This window comes from Oncorhynchus masou, unplaced genomic scaffold (assembly GCF_036934945.1).
Source record: "Oncorhynchus masou masou isolate Uvic2021 unplaced genomic scaffold, UVic_Omas_1.1 unplaced_scaffold_1912, whole genome shotgun sequence".
NCBI lineage: Eukaryota > Metazoa > Chordata > Actinopteri > Salmoniformes > Salmonidae > Oncorhynchus > Oncorhynchus masou.
In genome coordinates, this window is record NW_027008410.1 from 64,800 (window position 1) to 78,836 (window position 14,037).

The 14,037-nt window shown below is 40.8% G+C and overlaps 1 pseudogene; it reads left to right on the plus strand.

The window, feature by feature from the left end:
- The first annotated feature begins 1,509 nt into the window (after positions 1 to 1,509).
- Positions 1,510 to 14,037, plus strand: part of LOC135532571 (EGF-containing fibulin-like extracellular matrix protein 1) — a 34,144-nt pseudogene continuing 21,616 nt past the window's right edge.

A 14,037-nucleotide genomic window follows, 5' to 3' on the forward strand; every position in this document is an offset into this window, starting at 1 on the left:
GGTGGTTGTCTTTTAGGGCCCAGTTGTTGTTGCTAGTCAACTTTCAGTGGACACCCCCATGAGTGTCTTTCAGAACCCCTCCTAGAACTCCACCTTTTTTGTTTTGGTCATTGTCAGTGATTGTAAAGATACTGTACCTTAATAAAAATTACTCAAGTGAAAGTCACCCAGTAAAATACTACTTGAGTAATTTGGTTTTAAATATACTTAAGTATCAAAAGTAAATGTAATTTCTCAAATATACATAAGTATTAAAAGTATAAACCATTTAAAATTCCTTATATTAAGCAAACCAAACAGCATCATTTTTTTTTTTTTTTTTTTTACATTTACAGATAGCCAGGGCCACACTCCAACACTCTTGAGATCATTTAGATATGAAGCACGTGTGTTTAGTGCACCTGCCAGATCAGAGTCAGTAAGGATGGCCAGGGATGTTGTCTTGATACGTGTGTGAAATGGACCATTTTCCAGGTCTGCTAAACATTCAAAATGTATCGGGTACTTTTGGATGTCAGGGAAAATGTACGCAGTATAAAGTACATAATTTTCTTTAGGAATGTACAGTGAAAGTTGTCAAATCTAAAAAGTAAAGTACAGATACCACAAAACTACTTTAGTACTTTAAAATATTTTTACTTAAGTACTTTACAGTGGTTTTTGAGATGGGGAGTCAACAAAAGCTGCAATCACTAGGTATTTTGTAACAAATTAAATATATATATTTTATACATAAGCTCTTTTTTTAACCAAAACTGACAACTGTGTTCATTTGCATGACAATTAATTGTGACCCAAAATTCCATAATTGTCCCATCTCTAGTTGGTTTCTCTGACCCTGGGGATATGTTAAGCCCCCCAACGTTCTGTATTGTTCAGTTGAAGTTATAATTAAAAGAGTACAGTTTGCTATGACATCTGTGGTCATGTCTATCCTTCAAACCTAACACTAGTCTTAGGCCTATAAATCAAGGGTTGCTTCATTAATTAAAATCAATGCAAATCTTACAGGCAGAGGCTGTCAGAGGAAGTGTGATAACGGAAGAATCTCAATTGTCCTCTCTGACCTTCTCCAATGGGTTTTGAGAAGGAAGGGAGGAGAACAGACATCAGGAGTATCCAATTGAGATTATCCCTGTGTTGTCAATGTTAGGATGAAAATTGGATGTTCATCATTGATTAGTAATGCCTGACCGGTGACTATAAAATCCTGTCTGTCATCTAAACTAATTGAGATGGTAGTTGCCTGTCAAGATTAAAGTTACGATTTATAGAGCTCCTGTATGTCTGGTCTTAGACTTCATATAGATTACACTACACTCTCTGATCCCTCCAAACAGAGCTTAACAATTACATTGGAACAAAAACATTATGGCCCTGACTGGCAGTGCCAAGTTGTCCTATTACATTTACCTGCCTCAATATTTTCACATCTCCGGTAGAGGGGGCGCAATGCTTTTTTATTAGATACAGTAGAAATTACTTTGCAACGTTAAAGAGACAAAAACCTTTGACGCGGATGTAACCTGTAAAGATAGCACCACCTCCCGATCCTTTTGTTACCCTGTGATACCCTGGTAATTTGTACATAAGTGTACTGATTTCAGGGAGAAGCTGCTTCTTCAGACTCACCATCACTTCTGACGGGACCCTCCGGAGGAAAATAATCAATTCAATATTGATACACACCCAACTAAAAAGTAATTTTACAGGTAAATTGCAATCCTATCGAATGCAAATGAAACCGTACATTGCATAGCCTAAGGTTACATGTTGCACTACTCCAAATTAGGAGTACTAATCTACATTTTATCTGTTTAATTGAATGCGCATTGTTCAGGAGACGTTAAATAATTTATTACAAATCCAATATATGATATTTGTATATATTGCATCATTGTTATAATCGGAAATTGGTTTTGTTTATAATCGCTGCATCAGACATTCGCACCATGTCGGATTTGACCGTTTCTATTCTAGGCCAATTTATGTATTTGACAGGGACAATGCACATTAATTAACATTTAATGTGCCAGATTTAGCCAGTTTGGTAGTTTTCATCTGTAGTCCCTGGGAAGATAGTTGGCTATCTAGCCTGTGGTTTATCTTGTAACTCAAACGTTACTACGTGGGGCGATTAGTGTTAAAATATGTTATGTTGATAACGCTAGATACGACACCAATAGGATAATGATTTATTAAACTTTAAAGTACTTACATTATTAACAAGAGCTAAACGCGGAATGGGGATGTACTTTCAGAGAAAACATGAAACTGATAGGGTGATTCAGAAGGTAGCTGGAGGGGGATTTGAACCTTTGCCAATAAAAAAGTGAATGCAACCTGGTCTCAGAGCATTTCGTATCATTCAGTAAGTACATTTGAGACACTCAATTTAGTTATCTTATGGTATGTATTAATTTGTGGATGTCACAAAGTTAGGGGAAGGATTAGCTCTAATGATAAGTTGTTGCCAACTAGTTAAAAAAGTAGTAAGTAATTAGCAAAAATGCTAAAGTTGTCTTTGAGATTCAAACATGCAACCTTTGGGCTGCTAGATGTTCACATTGTTATACACCCAACCAACCACCCTCCCTCCTTATGATTTTCCCTTAAGTAACATTCTGTCTCATGTAACCATACCAAACGGAACATATCATACTAAATTGGGTGTCCTGGATTTACTTTGACTATGTTACATCTAGTCTATGAGACCAGGCTGTGCTCCCAATTGAGATGTTTGTACTTGCCTAACAATTACTATCCTGATGTAATTATTTTTCTTAACAACATACACCAATTAATGGTGCAATAAAGACGCTTTACAATTGGTTTTCACTCTGCACGCATGCACACACACACACACACAGCCAATTATTTTGTAGTCAGGTTCACTGTTGTAATTATGGAGGAGAATGGCAGAGTCATAGCTGTGTGATTTACTAGTGTCTGCATCCCAGCTGACCCACTATTTGGGACAACCTTAATACATACAGTACCGACTTTTTCAGACACTGGAGACGCAATATCGATATGCCAGCATCAGCTCCTTGAGCATTAGGCATTGTGGTATTACTGTAAGTTTGCCACAGGTCATGCGCTGGAATTTGAACATGATTTTCCAAGCATTTCCTGTTTTCAATGAAGGGACATCGTGCAAAGGGGATGTTGCTCTATCCAGCTTAGGAAAATAGTTAAATAGTCATAGAATGTGCTGAATTCTTCATTAAGGAAGTTTTGCTATACAGGTCATAATGCCAATTTTCAAATAGTAATGGCAATTATAATGTATGCACCATATAATGTTATAATCAGCATATAATCATATCTTCTATAATTTCATGATAATATAACATAAAACGGACAGAGTTATGAATTTGGTTTGTGAGAATCATGTCCATGCTGACACAGATCTCAACTTAGTGCCTTCCTCAGCATGTGTTAGAAAGTGAGTACTGGCCATGGGAATGTCACAGGAAGGTTGTTGTGGACTACCATTTGGGAAACAAAGAAAACTGGACCAAATTATATGTATTCTGCAAACATTTTGCTAATGTATACAGATATTTCTGGAACATTCTGAGACTCAACATGTTCACAAGGACACTTGAAAAACACATTTTCTCACTCAATCTTTTTCTCAATGTTGCAGGGACGTCACGATGCTACGGATTTACTTGTGCTTGAGTGTTGTTGTCCACATGGCCGTCTCGCAGGAGGCTGAGGAACCCATCTCATACACAGTAAGTGCCACTCTCACAACCTCCACATGCATACACTGCAGTGCATGTTGCAAAAACAAAAATGCACTAAAAGACGCAGCTCCTTACAACAGTTGTGGCAACTCTTCGCTAAATTTTCCGCACGTTTGTGCCAAGGTCAAATTTTCAGTTTTGTGGCAAACTGGCGTCAAATTTGCAGTGACTTGTGGAACTTCTGGAAAACAATTCTAGAAAGCTTGTAGCGAACATTATTGTTTCCTGCAACATATGAAAATACCAATTAGTTCAGATTTTTGGTTACTTTCTGTATTAACAACATTTAATGCAGTGTTGGGGAGTAGTGAACTACATGTACACTGAACAAAACTATAAAACGCAACATGTAGCAATTTCAACAATTTTACTGAGCTACATTTCATAAGGAAATCAGTCAGTTGAAATCAATTCATTAGGCCCTAATCTATGGATTTCACATGACTGGGACTACAGATATGATTATGTTGGTCATACACACCTAAAAAAAAAGGTAGGGGCGTGGATCAGAAAACCCGTCAGCATCTGGTGGGACCACCATTTGCCTCATGTAGTGCGACACATCTCCTTAGCATAGAGTTGATCAGGGTGTTGATTGTAGCCTGTTGAATGTTCTCCCACTCTACTTCAATTGGCTGTGAAAAGTTGCTGGATATTGGCGGGAACTGGAACACGCTGTCATACACATCGATCCAGAGCCACTCCAACATTGATTGTCCTAATATTAATGTATTTCTTCATTCCATTCTTTTACTTTTAGATTTGTGTATTGTTGTGAATTGTTAGATACACTGTTGGAGCTAGGAACACAAGCACAAACACCCTCAATAACATCTGCTAAATATGTGTATGTGACCAATAGATTTGATTTGAGAGCATCACAAACATGCTCAATGGGTGGGTGACATGTCTGGTGAGTGTGCAGGCCATGGAAGAACTGGGCCATTTTCAACTTTCAAGAATTGTGTACAGATCCTTGCAATATCATTCTGAAACATGAGGTGATGGCAGCGTATGAATCGCACAACAATGGGCCTCAGGATCTCATCACAGTATCTCTGTGCATTCAAATTGCCATCGATAAAATGCAATTGTGTTTGTTGTACATAGCTTATTCCTGCCCATACCATAACCCCACTGCCACCATGGGGAATTCTGTTCACAATGTTGACATCAGCAAACTGCTCGCCCATATGACGCCATCTGCCTGGATCAGTTGATACCGGGATTCAGCCGTGAAGAGCACACTTCTCCAGCATGCCAGTGGCCATCGAAGGTGAGCATTTGCCCACTGAAGTTGGATATGACACCGAACTGCAGTCAGGTCAAGACCCTGGTGAGGACGAGGAGCAGGAAGATGAGCTTCCCTGAAACGGATTCTGACAGTTTGTGCAGAAATTATTCTGTTGGGCAAACCGACAGTTTCATCAGCTGTCTAGGTGGCTGGTCTCAGACGATCTCGCAGGTTAAGAAGTCAGATGTGGAGTTCCTGGGCTGGTGTGGTTACACGTGGTCTGCGATTGTGATGCCGATTGGAAAACGGCTTATGGTAGAGAAATTAACATTCAATTTTCTGGCAATAGCTCTGGTGGACATACCTGCAGTCAGCATGCCAATTGCATGCTCCCACAAAACAAAATCTGTGGCATTGTGTTGTGTGGAAAAACTGCACATTTTAGTGGCCTTTTATTGTCCTCAGCACAAGGTGCACCAGTGTAATGATCATGCTTAATCAGCTTCTTGATATGCCACGCCTGTCAGGTGGATTAATTATCTTGCAAAGGAGAAATGCTTACTAACAGGGATGTAAAGAAATTTGTGAACAATTTGAGAGAAATACATTTGTGCACATGGAACATTTCTGGGATCTTTAATTTCAGCTCATGAAACCAACACTTTACATGTTACATTTATATTTTTGTTCAGCATATTTCAACTAGTAATTTAACTACATTTTCCAGTAGCTTGGTAGTAGTTGAGATAAATTCAAATCTAGGTAGTTAACAACTTTTTTACCAGGTAGTGGTGCAGCTAACTACTGGAACTACACAATACTTTGTTTGCAAAAATGTTATAAATTATGGGTGAAGTAGGCAATCATTTACTTTATTTTTTGGGCATGAAACCTGCCCAATTCTCACTTAAAACATGGTCTATTATACACAAAAACTTTGTTAAGATATGACCCCAACGTGATCTGTTCTTGCAATTTGTGGTCTATGCCATTTCAGATTTACATGATAATTTTTTCATGAGGTAGTTTAAATGCAGTGAACTACTTTTTCAAAGTAACTTTAGATAGCCCTTTACAATCGTACTTATACGGGTATACGGGTTGGAAATGGCAGATTTGGACACTGACAAGAGTGTAAATTTGAACACAGTGGCTGTACAGTAACGTTTTCAATGTTACTGAACAGCCACAGATGGCGCCAATAGAGATGGCAGCTTCGCTTCTAGTCCGGGAAGAACTATTGGAAGAACTATTGGTTATCAGAGAGACATCAACTTACCAGCACTACGACCAGGAATAAAATTTTCCCAAAGCGGATTCTTTGCCGGTGTCACAAACTCCAAAATGAGCGGACCAAGGCGCAGCGTGCATTGAGTTCCACATCTTTTAATACAAAGTGAACCAAAACTTACAACGACCGTGAAGTCGTAGTGCCCACACACACTAACACAAACAATATCCCACAAACACAGGTGGGAAAAATAGCTACTTAAATATGATCCCCAATTAGAGACAAGGATTACCAGCTGCCTCTAATTGGATATCATACAAAACACCAACATAGAAAATATAAACTAGAACACAACATAGAAATATTAAACTAGAATACCCCCTAGTCAGGCACTGACCTACTACACCATAGAGAAACAAGGTCTCTCTATGGTTAGGGCGTGACAGTCTGCACCTCCCAGGGCATTTGAACTGATTCCAGAGGCTGACCCAAAACAACGCTGCCAGAGGAGAGGGCGCCAGAGCGTTCTTCTAGTGAGGCTTCGGATGTGCACACACCAGTCCCTAGTTAACAAAGTTGACGAAATCAGGGTAAGAGTTGCTTTCCAAAGAGATATCTAGGATTGTAACATACTCTGTTTCACGGAAACATGGCTAGCTGGGGACATGCCGTCGGAGTCCATACAGCCAACGGGATTTTCAGTACATCACGCTGACAGGAATGAACATCTCTCTGGTAAGAAAAAGGGCCGGGATGTATGTTTCATGATTAATGACTTATGGTGTAATTGTAACAACATACAGGAACTCAAGTCCTTTTATTCACCTGACCTAGAATTCCTCACAATCAAATGCCGACCGTATTATCTCCCAAGAGAACTATCCTTGGTTATCTGTCACAGCCGTGTATATCCCCCGCAAGCAGATACCAAGACGGCCATCAAGGAAGTTCACTGGACTTTATGCAAACTGGAAACCATATATCCTGAGGCTGCATTTATTGTAGCTGTGGATTTTAACAAAGCTAATTTGAGAAAAATGCTACCTAAATTCGATCAGCATATTGATTGCTGTACACTAGTGAGTAACACATACGAAAATTGCTACTCTATCTTCTGCGATGCATACAAGGCCCTCCCCCGCCCTCTTTTTGGCAAAACTGACCATGACTCCATCTTGTTGCTCCCCTCCTATAGGCAGAAACTAAAACAGGAAGTGCCCGTGCTTAGGTCTATCCAACCCTGGTCTGCCCAATCGAATTCCAAGGTTCAAGATTGCTTTTATCACGTGGACTGGGATATGTTCCCGGGTAGCCTCAGATAATAACATTGACGTACAGTGGGGGGGAAAAGTATTTAGTCAGCCACCATTTGTGCAAGTTCTCCCACTTAAAAAGATGAGAGAGGCCTGTAATTTTCATAATAGGTACACTTCAACTATGACAGACAAAATGAGAAAATAAATCCAGAAAATCACATTGTAGGATTTTTAATGAATTTATTTGCAAATTATGGTGGAAAATAAGTATTTGGTCACCTACAAACAAGCAAGATTTCTGGCTCTCACAGACCTGTAACTTCTTCTTTAAGAGGCTCCTCTGTCCTCCACTCGTTACCTGTATTAATGGCACCTGTTTGAACTTGTTATCAGTATAAAAGACACCTGTCCACAACCTCAAACAGTCACACTCCAAACTCCACTATGGCCAGGACCAAAGAGCTGTCAAAGGACACCAGAAACAAAATTGTAGACCTGCACCAGGCTGGGAAGACTGAATCTGCAATAGGTAAGCAGCTTGGTTTGAAGAAATCAACTGTGGGAGCAACTATTAGGAAATGGAAGACATACAAGACCACTGATAATCTCCCTCGATCTGGGGCTCCACGCAAGATCTCACCCCGTGGGGTCAAAATGATCACAAGAACGGTGAGCAAAAATCCCAGAACCACACGGGGTGACCTAGTGAATAGTAACGAAGCCTACCATCAGTAACACACTACGCCGCCAGGGACTCAAATCCTGCAGTGCCAGACGTGTCCCCCTGCTTAAGCCAGTACATGTCCAGGCCCGTCTGAAGTTTGCTAGAGAGCATTTGGATAATCCAGAAGAAGATTGGGAGAATGTCATATGGTCAGATGAAACCAAAATAGAACTTTTTGGTTAAAAATAAACTCGTCGTGTTTGGAGGACAAAGAATGCTGAGTTGCATCCAAAGAACACCATACCTACTGTGAAGCATGGGGGTGGAAACATCATGCTTTGGGGCTGTTTTTCTGCAAAGGGACCAGGAAGACTGATCCATGTAAAGGAAAGAATGAATGGGGCCATGTATTGTGAGATTTTGAGTGAAAACCTCCTTCCATCAGCAAGGGCATTGAAGATGAAACATGGCTGGGTCTTTCAGCATGACAATGATCCCAAACACACCACCCGGGCAACAAAGGAGTGGCTTCGTAAGAAGCATTTCAAGGTCCTGGAGTGGCCTAGACAGTCTCCAGATCTCAACCCCATAGAAAATCTTTGGAGGGAATTGAAAGTGTGTGTTGCCCAGCAACAGCCCCAAAACATCACTGCTCTAGAGGAGATCTGCATGGAGGAATGGGCCAAAATACCAGCAACAGTGTGTGAAAACCTTGTGAAGACTTACAGAAAACATTTGACCTCTGTCATTGCCAACAAAGGGTATATAACAAAGTATTGAGATAAACTTTTGTTATTGACCAAATAATTATTTTCCACCATTCATTAAATTCATTAAAAATCCTACAATGTGATTTTCTGGATTTTTTTTCTCATTTTGTCTGTCATAGTTGAAGTGTACCTATGATGAAAATTACAGGCCTCTCTCATCTTTTTAAGTGGGAGAACTTGCACATTTGGTGGCTGACTAAATTCTTTTTTGCCCCACTGTATATGCTGACTCGGTGAGTGAGTTTATAAGGAAGTGTATAGGAGATGTTTTACCCACTGTGACTGTTAAAACCTTCCCTAACCAGAAACTGTGAATTGATGGCGCCATTCGTGCAAAACTGAGAGCACGTACCACCGCATTTAATCATGGCGACTGGAAATAGGGCCGAATAGTTATTCCCTCCGTAAGGCAATCAAACAAGCAAACTGTCAATATAGAGACAAAGTGGAGTCGCAATTATGGGACAGAGAGATAGAAGCTGTTTTTCAATCTCAAGCCATCAGATTGTTAAACAGCCACCACTAGCACAGAGGCGGTTGCCTACTTACAGACTTGATATCATTGGCCACTTTAATAAATGGAACACTAGTCACTTTAATAATGCCACTTTATGAATGTTTACATATCTCGCATTGCTCATCTCATATGAGCAATAATGTATACTGTATTCTTTACTATCTATTCTTTACTATCCATTGCATCTTCCCGTTCTGTCACTGCTCATCCATATATTTTATACTTATATATTCTTATCCCATTCCTTTACGAGATTGTGTTATTAGGTTTTGTTGTGGAATTTGTTAGATATTAGGGTTGTTGTGGAATTGCTAGATATTACCTGTTAGATACTGCTGTACTGTTGGATCTAGAAGCATAAGCATGTTACTACACTCGCAATAACATCTAACAATAAAATTTGATTTGATTTGAACATGCTATACATGACGTCAGATCTCAGGGTCTCCACTTCACAGCTCTGTATGGGTTTTGACTGACAGCCGTTCTGAACTCGGGCACCACGTGCCAGTGATGCGTAGGCTGACTCAAAACCCGCAGTCCCCACAGTTATACTGCGGGGAAGGCAGGTTTAGGGTCATGCAATATGGTGTGGATGAAGGGCGGGTGGGGGGCAGGTTGAATAAAGAGAAAATAATAGCCTAATGTAGCCTACTGTTCAGATGGAATAAATTAAATCTGACTGTAGGTCTATAATCTTAATATTAATAATTCCTGCAGAATGAAGCATTTCTTCCAGTAAAATGATACACCAACTGTAGGCAAAATTTTGACTCAGGAACCGGAGTGGAGAAATATTATTTATTTATTTCAGCATCTTGAGAGAATGTTAATGTGCAGTTAGATTCAGGCTGTATCACAACCAGCCGTGATTGGGAGTCCCATAGGGCCGGCTCACAATTGGCCCGGCCTACACCGGGTTTGGCCGGTGTAGGCCGCCATTGTAAATAAGAATTTGTTCTTAACTGACTGGCCTAGTTAAATTAAGGTAAGGGGCCTCACGAGTGGCGCAGGGGTCTAAGGCTGTGCCACTGGAGCCGGCTGCGACCGGAGGCCCCTGGGGCGGCGCACAATTGACCCAGTGTCGTCCGGGTTAGGGGAGGTTTTGGTTGGCAGGGATATCCTTGTCTCATCGCACACTAGCGACTCCTGTGGCGGGCCGGACGCAGTGCACGCTGACCAGGTCGCCAGGTGTAAGGTGTTTCCTCCGACATATTGGTACGGCTTGCTTCTGGGTTGGAAGGACATTGTGTCAAGAAGCAGTGCAGCTTGTTTGGGTTGTGTTTTGGAGACGCATGTTTCTCGACCTTCACCTCTCCTGAGTCCGTACGGGTGTTGCAGCGATGAGACAAGACTGTAACTTCTACCAATTGGATACCACGAAATTTGGGACAAAATGGGGTGTTACAAAAAATACAAAAAAACAACTATAAATAAATTAAAAATAAATTAAATGTGAAAAAAAGATACTGTCTGTAGAGATGCTATCTTTATCAGCATCCTTAAAGCTAATAGTATTTCAACCACATAAAATATGCATCCAAGCCGAACTGAAATCTTATCAGAAATATGTTGGGTCGTTTTCACAGCTCTCTCTTTCCTTTCCTTGCAACCGGTCAAACTGATGAAATTTGGACATTTTACACAGAAAATATTTTCAATTTTATTTGGGGGGTTATTGCATTTTTCACTGGTCCCTTAACATGTTTGCTCCATTAGAGAAGCATAGATGACAGAGAACCAATGTCAACTAGATTGAAGCATTGAATCAACAGATATATGGCATTCTTCTGGCAAACAAGTGTTTATTTAGTCACATATAATGACAGAAGAGAATCTGTATGTATCTATAGATATGTTGACTAACAAATAGCCTTCAAAAAATGTTGGAAATTATAAGCAGAAACATATCTTAATCATGCAAAAAGCATGCACCTCCTGTCAAAAAAATCTTTCTACCGTCTCTGGCCCACAGCAAAAGCATTTCTATATTACGGGTTAGGGTCGGTTCTGGGCCTCCAGATTTTCACTTTATCACTTATAGTCGGGCGGTTGTGGATGGGTTATTGGTAATTGCGAGCGTGTGTGGGTGAACGAACAGCTGACCTGCTCACCCCCACCACGTGTGACAAGAAGTTCCCAAACTTTGTCCTCAGGACTCCAAGGGGTGCACGTTTTGGTTGTTGCCCTAGCACTACACAGCCTAATCAAAAAAGGATCTAATGAACAAGCTTTGATCATTTTAATCAGCTGTGTAGTGTTAGGGCAAAAGCCAAAATGTGCACCTGGGGACCAAGTTTGGGAAATGCTGTGCAAGGGCATTGTGGACAGGGATGGCAGATGTGGGTGGAAGCATCTGCCTCTGATACCGAAAGGTTGCAAGTTCAAATCCAATGATAGAAAGTTGTTTTTGAGATTTTTGTTTTAAGCCTCACCCAAACTTTACCTTTTTCCTTAAACATTCAGAGTTAATGCCTAAACTTAACCTTAAAAACGTCAAAATGTGATGTTTGCAACAACTTCGAAATTTGACATTTGAACAACATGGATGAATGTCTAATTCTCAGATATAGTTAAGTAATCTATGTTTGTTAAAGGTAGTTTAACTTCTTCCGGTGTGAAGTAATTGGTAGCTTGGAAAACTATATTTTCAGAGTAGCTTCCTCAACACTGATTAAATGTCTTATCTACATAAAACAAATCACACAACTTTTAGTTTAGCTTCTCTGTGAGCAGTAAGTTCATTTAAACATACTTAATGTACTAAATATACTAAACTACATATATTAAATGTATTAATAACAGATACAAAAATAAATCAAATACAACTTGAAATGATTATCAGCATGCTAAGGAAAAAATGAGCAAAGACTGAATATTTCCTACATGAGAGAAATGTGAACACTATGGGGATTTTAACCTTAGGATGTTTAACTAACAAATGTTCATGAACTAAGTGATAACTGATAAGAAATTTGCTTTCAACCAATGGAAGTTAAAAGAAAAAAAAATCAAACCCAGTTCAGAACTATTACCTTTGAGTGAACTTTGTTCTTTGTACAATGCTTAATGACTGCATGCACTGACACAATCAGAAAACACAAACATTAAGATACTGAAAACAATTACTGGGGTCAGCTATTAAAGTTGTGCAAATGCTATACAAAAAAACTGGGACTAGCATAAACTGGGACTAGCATAAACTGGGACTAGCATAAACTGGGACTAGCATAAACTGGGACTAGCATAAACTGGGACTAGCATAAACTGGGACTCAGGACTATTAAATCTAAATGTGTGGCCAACTGTTCCTAGAGAGCCACAGTATATGAGATATTTCTCCAGCCAAGCGACAACACAACTGATTCAAACTAATCAATCTGTGTTTCTGCTTGGTAACTGTTTGCTTCTAGAAAGAGAAGGAACAACACATGATCAAGATGAGCTAGCAGTTTAATTAAAGAGCAGATTTTTGCAAAGATGAAATGTATAGCAGGCTACATTTATGAGAATACTACATGTATGAATTTGCTTACCTTATCAAGCTTGAAGATTACATTACACTCCTTTATCACAGAAAAGTGTTATGAGTGAATGCACCACATGTAATTATGTGCGCTGAGAGTTGGGAAACAAGTTCAGGGAGTGAGTAATTTAATCAATAAACAAAACATAATACAAAACAAGAAACATGAACAACGCACAGACATGATACTGAAACAGGAACAATGACACCTGGGGAAGGAACCAAAGGGTGTGACATATATAGGGCAGGTAATCAAGGAGGTGATTGAGTCCAGGTGAGTGTCATAAAGAGCGTAACGATGGTGACAGGTGTGCGGAGAGGGAGCACATGTGACAGTACTCCGACGCACGGCTCAAGCCGCAGGACTTTGACCAAGATGATGATCCCGGGGATCAGGAGCGAACCAGTCACCACTGCGAAGGTGCTGGAACCTGTCGATCCAGCTGAGGCGCGGGAGCTTGGCAACCTAGAGGCCCGGAGAGAGAGCATACGTGACAGTATTCCCTCCCCGGCACGTTCAGCTTCAGCCGCAGGACGCCAAGTACAGGGATGATCCCGGGGAATAGGAGAGGACTGGTCGCCTGACGCACCGGCTGAGACCTCCTCGGTTGCCTCGGTCGAGGCACGGGAGCCCGTCGAGCCCGCTGAGGCACGGGAGCCCGTCGAGCCCGCTGAGGCACGGAGCCCGTCGAGCCCGCTGAGGCACGGGAGCACGCTCGAGCCCGCTGAGGCACAATAGCCCGCTCGAGGCATGGGAATCTGACAAACCGGCTAAGGCCTCCCAGGTAGCGCCGCTCCGGTTCTGACACCCGGACCCGACATCACCTCCAAAAAAATGTAGCAATCCCTGATGCTTCACTTTGGTGAGGCGTTATTCTGTAACGATGTGCGCTGAGAGTCGAGAAGCAAGTTCAGGGAGTGAGTGAGTTAATCAATAAATGAAACATAATACAAAGCACAGTTACAGAAACTGAAACAGGAACAATGACGCCTGGGAAAGGAATCAAAGGGAGTGACATATATAGGGGAGGTAATCAAGGAGGTGATAGAGTCCAGGTGAGTGTCATAATCCACATAACGTTGG